Genomic DNA, 15,664 nt, shown 5'->3' on the forward strand with positions numbered 1-15,664 from the left:
AAGGTATGTGGCGATGAAAGGTACACAAAAATGCTGGGGAAACTCAGCGGGTGCAGCAGCATCTATGGAGCGAAGGAAATAGGCGACGTTTCGGGCCGAAACCCTTCTTCAGACTGATGGGGGGTGGGGGAAAGAAAGAAGGAAAAGGGGAGGAGGAGGAGGAGCCCGAGGGCGGGCGGATGGGAGGGTGGGAGGAGACAGCTAGAGGGTTAAGGAAGGGGAGGAGACAGCAAGGGCTAGCCAAATTGGGAGAATTCAATGTTAATGCCATAAGGACGCAAGGTCCCCAGACGGAATATGAGGTGCTGTTCCTCCAATTTCCGCTGTTGCTCACTCTGGCAATGGAGGAGACCCAGGACAGAGAGGTCGGATTGGGAATGGGAGGGGGAGTTGAAGTGCTGAGCCACCGGGAGGTCAGGTAGGTTATTGCGGACTGAGCGGAGGTGTTCGGCGAAACGATCGCCCAACCTACGCTTGGTCTCACCGATGTAAATCAGCTGACATCTAGAGCAGCGGATGCAGTAGATGAGATTGGAGGAGATACAGGTGAACCTTTGTCGCACCTGGAACGTTGGGTGGGGCACGAACAGGCAGAGACAGTGGGTCTACCGGGACAGTCAGGTTTGTGGATTTTGGGGAGAAGGTAAAAACGGGCCGTGCGGGGCTGGGGAACGATGAGGTTGAAGGCTCGGTCGGGCAGTTGATGAAGTCGGTGATGGTGCTAGAGATGGTGGCCTGGTGCTCGTCAGTGGGGTCAAGGGCTTTGGCCCGAAACGTTACCTATTTCCTTCGCTCCATAGATGCTGCTGCACCCGCTGAGTTTCTCCAGCATTTTTGTGTACCTTTCACTGAACCCGAGGGTAGGCGGCCATCTTAGTTAGGGGCACGAGTCTCACTGGACCCGAGGATAGGCAGCCATCTTAGTTTGAGGCACGAGTCTCACTCAACCCGAGGGGAGACGGCCATCTTGTTAGGGGCAGTAGTGTCACTGAACCCGAGGGGAGACGGCCCTTAGTTAGGGGCACTGAACCCAACTGCTATGAGGGACTCGTGGCCTCGGGACCTTTTGTGCCGGGTTTCCAGCCGCAACCCTAAGACCCTCCACCTCCCCCCTTTCCGCAGCAAGGCCAGAGTCCCCCTTGTCCTCGCCTTCCACCCCCATCAGCCGTCGCATACAGCATATAATCCTCCCAACACTTTCGCCACCTCCAACGGGATCCCACCACTGGCCACATCTTCCCACCTGCACCCCTTTCTGCTGTCTTCAGAAACTGTTTCCCCCTCCACTCTTGAACACGGTTGGGAGCTTTTGCATTTTTCAGCTTGAAATTGTGCAATCTGGTGTGTAGCAAGTCTTTTAACTTACACTTGAATGCAATACTTGTGCTTCAAATTGGATTAGGTATGAATACAGTTAGGCTAAATTACATTCCTAATTACATTCCACCGTAGAGCCAGGCTCTGATCAACATGTGCAGCACATGAATGACCTTAGTATACTCATGTATGGAAATCAGATTATAATTCATGCTGTTATGCATATATATATAGAGAAACAAAAACATAGAAACAAGGCAGAATGGAGCGGCCGGGCTTGTATAGTCTGGAGTTTATAAGGATGAGATGGAATCTTATTGAAACATACAAGAGTATTAATGGTTTAGACACACTAGAGGCAGGAAACATGTTCCCAAACCAGGGGCCACAGTTTAAGAATAAGGGGTAAGCCATTTAGAACGGAGACGAGGAAACACTTTTTCTCACAGAGAGAGGTGAGTCTGTGGAATTCTCTGCCTCAGAGGCCAGTGGAGGCCGGTTCTCTGGATACTGTCAAGAGAGAGCTAGATAAGGCTCTCAAAGATAGCGGAGTCAGGGGATATGGGGAGAAGGCAGGAACGGGGTATTGATTGTGGATGATCAGCCATGATCACATTGAATGGCAGTGCTGGCTCGAAAGGCCGAATGGCCTACTCCTGCACCTATTGTCTATTATTGACCTCCATCTCCCAAAGTGAATGCACAGACTGGTAAGTCAATTGGCCATTGTAAATTAGTGAGTAAAATTGCTGTAATCTAATGTGCAGGCGAGCGGTGGAAAATAAAGGGATCTGATGGGCAAGTGGAGAGAATATGTTCCAGAGAAAATGATTTTAGGAATGGTATTGGTTTGTGAACTGGCTATAAAGGCCTCCAGTTATACCTTAAAGAAATACAGATAGTTATGAACTACAACACTAAAGACAATGACAGTTCCGTCTCTCCTTTTCTACCTGAAAACTGAAACTGCTGAGTTCCTCCCGCAGTTTTTTTTTTGCTCCACATTTCAGCATCTACAGTCTCCTGTGTCTATTGACTGCGTGCTGGAAGACATCATTGGGGTGGAGAATTCAAGAGTCAAGAGTGTTTTATTGTCATATGTCCTGGATGGGACAATGAAATTCTTACTTGCTGCAGCACAACAGAATATGTGAGCATGTAAACATTGTACATAACGGGGGCAAAAAAAAAGAAACGGGTTCAATAAATAACAAATATAGTGCAAATAACAAATAATAATATAGTATTTTGCAGTTCTGAGCTCATAGCTTATTCGTTGTGTTCAATAGTCTGATGGCTGTGGGGAAGTAGCTGTACCTGAACCTGGATATTACAGTTTTCAGGCTCCTGTACCTTCTTCCTGATGGGAGTGGTGAGATGAGTTAGAGTTGTGCATTTGTGGAATTCTCTGCCACAGAAGGCAGTAGAGGCCAATTCACTGGATGAATTTCAAAGAGTTAGATAGAACTCTAGGGTCTAGCGGAAGCAAGGAGATATGAGGAAAAGGCAGGCATGGGTTACTGATTGTGGATTATCAGCCACGATCACAAGGAATGGCAGTGCTGGCTCGAAGGGTCAAATGGCCTCCTCCTGAAAGTATTTTCAATGTTTCTATGTTTAAGAAGGAACTGCAGATGCTGGAACAATCGAATGTAGACAAAAGTGCTGGAGAAACTCAGCGGGTGCAGCAGCATCTGTGGAGCGAAGGAAATAGGCAACGTTTCGGGCTGAAACCCTTCTTCAGACTGATGGGGGGTGGCGGGGAGAAGGAAGGAAAAAGGAGGAGGAGGAGGAGCCCGAGGGCTAAGGAAGGGGAGGAGACAGCAAGGGTTAACAAAATTGGGAGAATTCAATGTTCATGCCCCCCGGATGCAGACTCCCCAAGGTGAGGTGAGGTGCTGTTCCTCCAATTTCCGGTGTTGCTCGCTCTGGCCATGGAGGAGACCCAGGAAAGAAAGGTCGAATTGGGAATGGGAAGGGGAGTTGAAGTGCTGAGCCACCAGGAGGTCAGGTAGGTTCTTGCGGACCGAGCGGAGGTGTTTGGCGAAACGATCGCCCAACCTCCGCTTGGTCTCACCGATGTAGAGCAGCTGACATCTAGAGCAGCGGATGCAGTGGATGAGGTTGGAGGAGATACAGGTGAACCTCTGTCGCACCTGGAACGACTGCTTGGGTCCTTGAATGGAGTCGAGGGGGGAGGTGAAGGGACAGGTGTTGCATTTCTTGTGGTTGCAACGGAAAGTGCCCGGGGAGGGGGTGGTACGGGAGGGAAGGGAAGAATTGACAAGGTAGTTGCGGAGGGAGCGGTCTTTGCGGAAGGCAGACATGGGGGGAGATGGGAAGATGTGGCGAGTGGTGGGGTCACGTTGGAGGTGGCGGAAATGGCGGAGGATTATGTGTTGTATTTGCCGGCTGGTGGGGTGAAAGGTGAGGACTAGGGGGACTCTGCCCTTGTTGCGAGTGCGGGGATGGGGAGAGAGAGCAGTGTTGCGGGGTATGGAAGAGACCCTGGTGCGAGCCTCATCTACGGTGGAGGAGGGGAACCCCCGTTACCTGAAGAGTGATGCACCCGCTGAGTTTCTCCAGCTTTTTTGAGTACCATAGCATTATGTGCGCTGAGTCTGTATAATGAGGGCTGGAGACGAGTATCTCAGACAATACCAAATGTTCACATTTCAGCATTGGGACTTAAACCTGCAATCTTTTGCCGTAGAAGTGTGAGTTCCACTCGCTGAACCCTAGCTGACACTGGGAATTATAAATGAAGCAAAAAAAAAGACAGAATGCATAATTTTGAAGCACAGTGTAGCTCATTAGAAATTATTGCAGCAGGTACAAAATGGCTGATCCAACCTCAGCTGTGAGAAAGTGGCACTCGCTTAAATTTAGCAGCGTAGGCTGACATTTCAAAGCAGGTTGCCAAGGAAACAAGGATGTGGAATTCTTGGCAGCTCACCAGATGGGAACAGAGTGAGAAATGGAAAGAAATGTGTCTTTCATTGGCTGTATCCAGAACAAGAGAGAAGAAGAGACCAGAATGTTATGGGGGGGGGGGGGGGGGGGGGGTGATAGTTACACCTTTGGTTGTAAAACTGAAAAAAATAACACAGTAGGCAAGAAGGCTTACACAGCATTGGACTAAAATTAAATCTGGGAGAGGATCTTTCCCCTTGTAAGCAGTCTGTAACTGTGACACTATAATGCCGTAACCTTCCAGGTGAGGCAGAGATTCACTCGCACCTCCTCCAACCTCATCTACTGTATCCGCTGTTCCAGGTGTCAACTTCTCTACATCGGCGAGACCAAGCGCAGGCTCGGCGATCGTTTCGCTGAACACCTCCGCTCAGTCCGTTTTAACCTACCGGATCTGCCGATGGCCCAGCACTTTAACTCTGCCCCCCCCCCCCCCCATTCCCACACTGACCTTTCTGTCCTGGACCTCCTCCATTGTCAGCCAAGATCTTAGAGCGGAACTCTAGGGGCTAGATCTAAGGTCTTTGATTGTCAGTGTGAGGCCCAGCACAAATTGGAGGAACAGCACCTCATATTTCACTTGGGTAGTTTACACCCCAGCAGTTATAATAATAATAATAATGGATGGGATTTATATAGCGCCTTTCTAATACTCAAGGCGCTTTACATCGCATTATTCATTCACTCCTCAGTCACACTCGGTGGTGGTAAGCTACTTCTGTAGCCACAGCTGCCCTGGGGCAGACTGACGGAAGCGTGGCTGCCAATCTGCGCCTACGGCCCCTCCGACCACCACCAATCACTCACACACATTCACACACAGGCAAAGGTGGGTGAAGTGTCTTGCCCAAGGACACAACGGCAGTATGCACTCCAAGCGGGATTCGAACCGGCTACCTTCCGGTTGAACATTGAGTTCCCTAACTTCAGATAGCCCTTGCTTTTTCTCTCTCCCATTCCCAGTTCTCCCACTAGTCTTACTGTCTCCGACTACATTCCATCTTTTTTTTGCCCCCCTCCCCTGACATCCGTCTGAAGAAGGGTCGCCCATTCCTTCTCTCCGGAGATGCTGCCTCACTCGTTGAGTTACTCCAGCATTTTGTGTACATTCGATTTAAACTAGCATTTGCAGTTCTTTTACATTTTCTGTACTCTGGTATTTTTCTCTTTGTACTACGTATGTGTATTTACGTGTAGTTTGACTGTATTCATTAGTGATTGTACAGCATATAAGTAGGCCATTCAGCCCAAGTTATTCCCACCGACCTGGTTTGAGGCATCATTCTAGCATTTTAGGTGCAGCTTAGGTTTACGAGGTTAATTCCCGGGATGGCGGGACTGTCATATGTTGAAAGAATGGAGCTTGTATACACTGGAATTTAGGATGAGGGGGACCTTATTGACACATGTAAGATTATAAAGGGATTGGACACGCTAGAGGCAGGAAACATGCTCCCGATGTTGGAGGAGTCCAGAACCAGGGGGCCACAGTTTAAGAATAAGGGGTAAGCCATTTGAAACGGAGACGAGGAAAAACGTTTTCACCTAGAATCTGTGGCATCTCTGCCTCAGAAAGCAGTGGAGGCCAGTTCTCTGGATGCTTTCAAGAGAGTTAGATAGAGCTCTTAAAGATAGTGGAGTCAGGGGATATGGGGGGAAGGCAGGAACGGGGTACTGATTGTGGATGATTAGCTATGATCACAGTGAATGGCAGTGCTTAGTCGAAGGGCCTACTCCTGCACCTATTGTCCACTGTCTATTTTGATTATGACAGCGTGCCTTCCATCACCAGACCGCGTCTGGTCTGGTCAGTTCCTTGGAGCAAGGAAACAAAGATTCTCACTGTACCTCCGTACGTTTCTCAATAACAAACCAACACCAGCGTGAGGATAACGAGTCGAGAATTTATGATTACCCCGACGAGGAATTGCTTCTCTTGGAAGAACTATGAATCTTTGAATTCTCTTAGCCAGGGGGATGGACACATTGAATATAATCAAAACCAAAAGAGGCAGATTTCGAACCTGAGATCTGTTCCAGTGTCAAATGAAAAATACACAGCCAGAATCTGGTATAGCAGACGCCTGAGCCCTCAACCTTAACGAGGTTCAGTGTGGAGGAAGTTTACACAAATACTCTACCCCTTTCACCACAGGTGCTTCCTGACCTGCTGAATATTGCCTTTTATTCATACAAGGCTCTCATCTGTTGGCGGGGTGTGCCCAAGTCGCATAATCCAACTAAAAACATATTTTAACCATTTCCCATGGGATGGCATAATTTCACTTTGTTCGACAACTCTTCAAAAATCTCCTTTGTCAGATTTCCATTGCCCCTGTAAAACCGGCAAGAGGTGTTTGAGATGCCAGGAACTGCAGCTACTGGAATTATGATCACAAAGTGCTGGAGGAACTTGGTAGTGATAGAAGCAGAATCAGGCTATTCGGCCCATCAAGTCTACCGCCCCATTCAATCATAGCTAATTAAAACATTTAAAAACACACAAACAACTAAAACAACTAAAAACAGATATACTACTTTTACAAGAGACTCACTTAACCATATAACCATATAACAATTTTAGCACGGAAACAGGCCATCTCGACCCTTCTAGTCCGTGCCGAACACGTATTCTCCCCAAGTCCCATATACCTGCGCTCAGACCATAACCCTCCATTCCTTTCCCGTCCATATAACTATCCAATTTATTTTTAAATGATAAAAATGAACCTGCCTCCACCACCTTCCCTGGAAGCTCATTCCACACAGCCACCACTCTTTGAGTAAAGAAGTTCCCCCTCATGTTACCCCTAAACTTCTGTCCCTTAATTCTCAAGTCATGTCCCCTTGTTTGAATCTTCCCTACTCTCAGTGGGAAAAGCTTATCCACGTCAACTCTGTCTATCCCTCTCATCATTTTAAAGACCTCTATCAAGTCCCCCCTTAACCTTCTGCGCTCCAAAGAATAAAGCCCTAACTTGTTCAACCTTTCTCTGTAACTTAGTTGCTGAAACCCAGGCAACATTCTAGTAAATCTCCTCTGTACTCTCTCTATTTTGTTGACATCCTTCCTATAATTAGGCGACCAAAATTGTACCCCATACTCCAGAATTGGCCTCACCAATGCCTTGTACAATTTTAACATTACATCCCAACTTCTATACTCAATGCTCTGATTTGTAAAGGCCAGCACACCAAAAGCTTTCTTTACCACCCTATCTACATGAGATTCCACTTTCAGGGAACTGTGCACAGTTATTCCCAGATCCCTCTGTTCACCTGCATTCTTCAATTCCCTACCATTTACCATGTACGTCCTATTTTGATTTGTCCTGCCAAGATGTAGCACCTCACACTTATCACCATTAAACTCCATCTGCCATCTTTCAGTCCACTCTTCCAACTGGCATAAATCTCTCTGTAGACTTTGAAAATCTACTTCATTATCCACAACCCCACCTATCTTAGTATCATCTGCATACTTACTAATCCAATTTACCACACCATCATCCAGATCATTGAAGTACATGACAAACAACAGTGGACCCAACACAGATCCCTGTGGCACCCCACTAGTCACTGGCCTCCAACCTGACAAACAACCATCCACCATTACTCTCTGGCATCTCCCATTCAGCCACTGTTGAATCCATCTTGCTACTCCACCATTAATACCCAACCATTGAACCTTCTTAACCAACCTTCCATGAGGAACCTTGTCAAAGGCCTTACTTAAGACTGCAAGATCATAATAGACTGCGTAAAACGTGGGTTAGTCAGATTTTTCACTCCAGATTTAATAGTAGGTCCAGGGGTGTGGCAATATTAATCAACAAAATTATACAGTTTACACCGTCTGACGTAGTCAGTGACCCTAATGGCCGGTTTATTATAGTTTCCGGGTGTCTTTTTCAAAAGCCTGTCGTTTTAGTGAATGTTTATGCCCCTAATTGGGATGATGTTCACTTTGCAAATAAGGTTCTGTCATTAATACCCGATCTGAACACGCACCAGCGAATTTTTTCGGGAGACCTGAACTGCGCAATGAATCCACTGCTTGATAGGTCTAGTTCTAAGGGGACACCTTCTGGTATGGCAAAGACCTTCTCACTGTTTATGCAACAAAATGGTTATGTGGACCCCTGGAGATTTCTGAACCCAACTGCTAGACAATTCTCTTTTTTTTCTCATGTTCACCATTCTTTTTCCAGAATAGACTATTTTTTTATAGACAGCCCCTTCATTCCTAGGGTTAAGAAAATTGAATATACTGCTATAGTAATATCAGATCACTCACCTGTGATACTGGACCTAGGCTTTCCTTTAAATATTAAAGAACGACCTCTTTGGAAACTCAACCCCCTTTTGCTTCCCAATGAAAAATGTTGCAGTTTTGTATCAGCTAACATAGACACATTCCTCGAAATTAATAAAACTGACCGTATCCTGCTCTTTAATTTGGGAAACTTTAAAAGCCTACTTAAGAGGTCAAATCATATCTTATACTTCATACGCCAATAAAGAAAGCAAGAAGGAAATGGAAACCCTGTTAAAATCCATCTTGACCCTGGATAGGCAATATTCTGAAGCACCCACCACCCAATTATACAAAAGCCGTGCTGATTTACAAACGAAATTCAATCTTTTATCTACTAATCAAACAGAACAACTAATTCTCCGGACTCGTGGTCTTTATTATGAATATGGTGACAAGGCGAGCCGGCTTATGGCTCACCAACTGAAGCGTCAATCCGCGTCACGGCTTATTCCTCAGATAAGAGACATACACCAAGACATGACAAGCAATCCAAAAGAAATAAACAATACTTTCACAGCCTTTTATTATTCTCTTTACACCTCAGAATTCCCCTTGGATACTATGAATATGGAAACTTTCTTAGACGATTTGGAAATACCCACTCTGGAATTAGAAGACGCAGAAAATCTAGACCAACCCCTTGGGCAGGAAGAGATTAATAATGCCATTATGGCGATGCAGAGTGGTAAAACCCCAGGCCCTGACGGCTACCCATTCGAATTTTATAAGAAATTTAAGGATAAGCTCACACCTGTTCTTTTAGAAATGTTTCAAGAATCTTTGGAAAAAGGTTCATTACCCCCCACTCTTTCACAGGCTTCTATTTCACTTCTTCTTAAAAAAAGACAAGGATCCGACTCAATGTGAATCATACCGCCCCATCTCACTTTTGAATGTAGATGTAAACATTTTGGCGAAGGCGCTGGCTTGCCGTTTAGAATGCCAACTTCACAAAATAATCTCAGACGATCAAACGGGTTTCATTAAAAATCGTCATTCCTTTTCTAATATCCGCCGATTGGCCAGTGTGGTCTATTCGCCCAGTGCTTCTCCGCGCCCAGAGGCTGTTATCTCTTTGGACGTGGAGAAGGCATTCGATCGAGTGGAGTGGTCATATTTGTTCAGAGTCTTGGAGAGATTTGGATTTGGCAAAAAATTTGTAGCCTGGGTTAAGCTATTATATCATTCACCCTTAGCATGTGTACAGACAAATTATTTGCGATCTGATTATTTTCAATTAACACGTGGCACTCGTCAAGGCTGCCCATTGTCTCCGCTTCTTTTTGCGATTGCAATTGAGCCCCTCTCTATTACACTTAGGTCAACCACATTATTCCAGGGCATTAGGAGTGGAAACAGGGAACATCGTGTGTCTCTATATGCCGATGACCTTCTTTATGTGAGTGACCGTACAGCCAGTGGCCATGCAATTGTGTCCTTGTTGGATCAGTTTGGAACTTTTTCCGGCTATAAACTAAACCTCCAAAAAAGCAAATGCTTTCCCATCAACCTAGCCCTACAGATCCAACAGGAAACCCTGCCCTTTCCCATATCTCAAGAAGGTTTTGTATATTTAGGAATACACATCACCCGCTTTTTCACATCCCTGTTTGCAGCTAACTACATGCCTCAAGTTAGCCAAATGAAGGCTGACTTTGAGAGATGGCGTAGTCTGCCACTCACTATGGCTGGGAGAGTGCAGTCAGTGAAGATGACTGTACTTCCCAGATTTCTTTACTTGTTCCAATGTTTGCCGGTTTTCCTACCCAAGTCATTTTTTAACTCAGTTAACCAATCTATAACCTCTTTATATGGGGTAACAAGGTTCCAAGGGTCAATAAGTGCACTCTCCAAAGAGGTCGTGAAGTAGGTGGACTGGGCCTTCCTAGCTTTATTAATTATTACTGGGCATCCAATATCCAAAAGATATTATTCTGGCTCCACCGACCAAATACAGACTGGTGTCTGCTTGAATCACAATCCTGTTACTCCTCGTCTCTCCCAGCTTTAGTATATTCCTCCCTGCCATTGAAACCCTCTAGATTTACATCCAACCCTGTCGTACTATCCACCATCAAAATGTTTAACCAATTTTGTTGCCATTATAAGCTTACATCAGCTTCAGTTCTGGGTCCCATTCATAGTAACCATTTATTCCCCCCCTCTACACTTGACTCAACCTTTCGACAGTGGGGTTTGAATGGTCTTATGTGCATTAAGGATTTATACACTAACAACATATTTGATAGTTTCGACTACCTACACAAAAAACATGGCCTCCCACATAATCATTTCTTTAAATATCTTCAGGTCCGCCACTTTGTCATGAAAACATTTCCTTCTTTTCCTGATCTCCCTCCTGTCAGTGTTGGATAAACTCACTCTTACCTTTGCAAATAAAGGACTGATCTCTATTATATTCTCAATTGATGTATTTAGGAGATCAAAACCTGAACAAAGTTAAAGCTAGGTGGGAGGATGACCTTGGTATGGATCTGTCTGAGGAATGCTGGACAGAAGCGCTGAAAAAAGTCCACTCCTCGTCATCATGTGCTAGATTGGAGCTCATACAATTTAAAGTTTTACACAGGGTTCATTTAAGCAAAGCCAGGCTTGCTGACATATATCCAGGGACGGACGCTGGCTGTGACAGGTGCTCGTTCTCTCCAGCCAATCTAGCTCGTGCATTCTGGTCTTGCCCCAAACTTGTTAACTACTGGGCAGTGGTTTTTAAAACTATCAGTGAAGTCCTTGGGATGACAGTGAGACCTTGCCCGCTTGTAGCTGTATTTGGTGTAACAGATAAAACCTTGGGTTTAAATACAACCCAGTCTGATATCATTACATTTACATCACTTTTGGCCCGTAGGAGAATCTTGCTGGTCTGGAAATCTACCACTCCTCCATCTGCCGCTGCTTGGCTGGAAGACGTCATGTTTTTTTTAAGGCTAGAAAAGATTAAATTCACATTGAGGGGGTCTGTGAAAAAGTTTTATTTGAAATGGGAACCCTTTTTATCATACTTTGAGGGTCTAAAGGAACTACCTATTGACTGAGGGCACTTGACAGTAAGTGGAGATCCGCCTTTATTCTTTGTTACTTTATTATTGTTAAAAAGTGCATTTGATTTTGTGATATATTTGGATTGTGAAAAAATAAGCTGTCAATGGGTGTTAAGGGAGGGTGGGTTAGGGGTATTTTGTTTATATTATTATTATTATTTATAAAAAAACAAAATGGAGGAAAATGTAATGCCATACGTCAGATGTACTGTGATTTTTTAATTTTTTTTCCCCCTCCAATAAAAAACTATTAATGATAAATAAAAAAAACCACACAAACTGTTCCCCCGCAACGCTCAATACACGGCGAGACTGAAGTCGGGTTGGGGTTACTGAAATGGCGGATGGTTACGCTCCGGTGCGTACTACACCTCAGTCCATTGTATTTCGCAGAAGTGCTCTGCTCTTAGATCTTTGTGATTGGTGGCGTTCCGACCATCCCGACCAGAGGGCTTGAACGTCGGGCCGTCCGTAGCGGCGACTACGGAGGGTCAGGGCCCCGACCACTTACCTGGCAGGGGAGCGACCGTGATCAAAAAGGCGGTTCTGCCTGGAAGAGTCTATCCCATTCGATCCAATTTGAGATACCAGCTACTAAGACAGATGTGTACAGCAATTCATTCTTCCCCCGCACAATTAAAGCATGGAATAGTCTTCACCCTACCATAGTTACCCAACCAGACGCAACTACATTTACGGTAGCTCTTCTTCTCCAAGGACCCTTTTTTGCTTAAGTCCACCCTCCGCCACTTCCAGTTTAAATTCCATTTGGAATATTTTGGAAGACCAAGAACCAAGAACAAGGGAGGAGGACTGTCTGAACTGTATTGCCTTCCACCACAGTGAAGAATGCCTTGGTGGATGTCTGTGTTGAATTGTATTGTGCCCTTTTTTAAATTGTAACACTGCATGGTAAATTACATTTCACTGCACAGTCCTCAGTGAAGACTGAAGCAGTAATTTATTCAGCTTTTACATTGGCAACCTCCGCTGCCACCAATGCAGGCCGAGCCAAGAGATTGTCCCACATATCCATTGGAGAATAAAGGTCGACAGCCAAGTGTGTCTCCAGCAGCCCTGGCTCATTGATTTTTCAGATCAGCAAGTATTAGCCGAAATATTTTGCACTGATAGTTCACCAGAATTAAACGGATGCAAATGAAACAAGCAGTTGAGAGCCTGGCGATTGCAATTCCACTCATGTTAGAAACATAGAAAATTGGTGCAGGAGAAGGCCATTCGGCCCTTCGAGCCAGCACCACCATTCATTGTGATCATGGCTGATCGTCCCCTATCAATAACCCGTGCCTGCCTTCTCCCCATACCCCTTGATTCCACTAGCCCCTAGAGCTCTGTCTAACTCTCTTAAATCCATCCAGTGATTTTGGCCTTCACTGCCCTCTGTGGCAGGGAATTATACAAATTCACAACTCTCTGAGTGAAAAAGTTTCTCACCTCAGTCCTGACTAACCCATTACTACACATCCACACCAATCCACATTCTTTAGACTCCAGAGGTACAGCGCGGAAACAGACCCTTCTGCCGAACAGAGTCCACGCTGACCAGTGATCACCCCGTACACTAACACTAAGGACAATTTACAATTTTACCAATGCCAATTAACCTATGAATGGATGAATGAGTGAACAATTTTATTGGCCAAGTATTCACCTACAAGGAATTTGCCTTGGTGCTCTGCCCGCAAGTGACAACATGACACACAGCGACAGTTAGGAATGACTCATAAAACATTAAACATTAATAATAAAATATTATCGATTAACCCAGTGAATTGTAAATCTGTGGAATTTTCTGCCACAGAAGGCAGTTGAGGCCAATTCACTGGATGTTTCAAAGAAAGAGAGTTAGATTTAGCTCTAACGGCTAAAGGAATGAAGGGATATGAAGAAATAGCGGGAACGGGGTACTTATTGTGGATGATCAGCCATGATCATATTGAATGGCGGTGCTGGCTTGAAGGGACGAATGGCCTACTCCTGCACCTATATTCTATGTATCCATGTATCACTCTTTGACTATGACTGCACAAACTCTACTGCTCTACCATTGCACCTCTATGCCACCCGTATTTTTCCCATTTCTATTCTCACTTCCTTGCCCATCAAACCCCTCCCCCCCCACCACCGCAAGTCTCGTTCACTCTTGCCCGAACTCAGCTGTTTCTATGAAACATAGAAACATAGAAAATAGATGCAGGAGGAGGCTATTCGGCCCTTCGAGACAGCACCGCCATTCATTGTGATCATGGCTGATCGTCCCCAATCAATAACCCTTGCCTGCCTCCTCCCCATATCCCCTGACTCCACTAGCCCCTAGAGCTCTATCTAACTCTCTCTTAAATCCATCTGGTGATTTGGCCTCCACTGCCCTCTGTGGCAGGGAATTCCACAAATTCACAACTCTCTGGGTGAAAAAGTTTTTTCTCACCTCAATCTTAAATGGCCTCCCCTTTATTCTAAGACTGTGGCCTCTGGTTCTGGACTCGCCCAACATTGGGAACATTTTTCCTGCATCTAGCTTGTCCAGTCCTTTAATAGTCACTGCCCAACATCCAGATATGAAAACATACACAGGCCACTGAAATTGCAAAAAAAAGGTTTATTCGTCAGTTAAGAAACAGGCTTGCTCGACACTTTTCAATATGAAAAAAAGGAAAAAGGATTCAAAGTGGTGAAAAACATGAGAAAAGTCCACAAGACAAAGATTGAAAAGTGCTCAGCAAGTAGTGTAGAAAAAAGCTCGACAGCTTCCTGGTCAAAATTTTAAGCAGTGGAGTTTTGGCTCAACAACACGAATCAGGCACCATTTGCAGTGGTTGCAACTCAAAAAATGGCCACAGATCTCGGGTGGCCTTCCGGTAACCTTGTACATCATTCACAACCAAAATATCAGATCACTAATAACAATGATCCTCAATATGCTTTTGCATTGAGGAATCAGATGTCACGCATCTTCATCTCTCACTCAACAGAAGAAATAAACCAAAACATGGAAAATGGGAGGGAAAGGAGGAAAATTACAATGTATGTACTTTGGATTTCAACCACAGACAGTTCAAGTTAAGAGTACAAAATTTAAGAACAGGATCAAGGTCAAAGCAAAATTTTGCTGTGTTCGAGGTGGTCTGGCAAACATGTTGGAGACCAGGCAAAATGGTACTGGAATTGCAAATATCCATTCTCTACAAGAAATAATGAGTGAAACCAAACACGGTTAAATTCAGTAGCAAATCAGTCACCTGGCTTTCTATACCCAATATTGAATTTGTAGATGGTCCCATATCAGATTTACAAACATTCACTGGCAAGACTGTGGGATGATTTGTGGTTAGAGTTAAGGATACAAAGCAGGTGGCATGACGAGGAAAGCAGATTGAAACTTCTAAGGCAGGGGTGGGCAACCTTGTTCTGCATAGGGGCCAGGACGCATGTGTGTGAGGGGATGGCGTGCCACATCTATCACGTGTACACATGGATCCCGCACCTTCATACTCGCTTGTCCCAGGCCTATTGACAACCCCGACCAAAGATCGTAGAACGGTTCTCTGATCCCGACAGTGAAGCCGAGACATCGAAGGTGCGTGGCCGTGCTAGCAGCTGCACTCAGGATGCGGTACAGCCAGAGCTCGGTGCTGCTCGACGGCAGCTCCGCCATCGCGTCACCGAGGCCTCGTGAGGTACCGGAGACGATGGAAGTCGGCGGGCTGGATAAATACGGCAAAAAAAACCCCCCAAAAAATAAAACGCCTGCGGGCCGGATGATTTCGGATTACGGGCCACATTCGGCCCGGGGGCCGAAGGTTGCCGACCCCCCCCCCCCCCCCCCCCCGTTCGAAGGTGACCTGAGCAATCAATGACTTTGTATGAAAGTGAAGTACCCCAAATGGAAAAAAAAAGCATTGCGGCATATCCCAACAATCGAATGCCGGGCGGAATTTGTGGGGTTTATTGAAGGGTAGGATTTAAGTCCCAG

The sequence above is a fragment of the Amblyraja radiata genome, chromosome 30, assembly GCF_010909765.2.
Source record: "Amblyraja radiata isolate CabotCenter1 chromosome 30, sAmbRad1.1.pri, whole genome shotgun sequence".
NCBI classification, from domain to species: Eukaryota; Metazoa; Chordata; class Chondrichthyes; order Rajiformes; family Rajidae; genus Amblyraja; species Amblyraja radiata.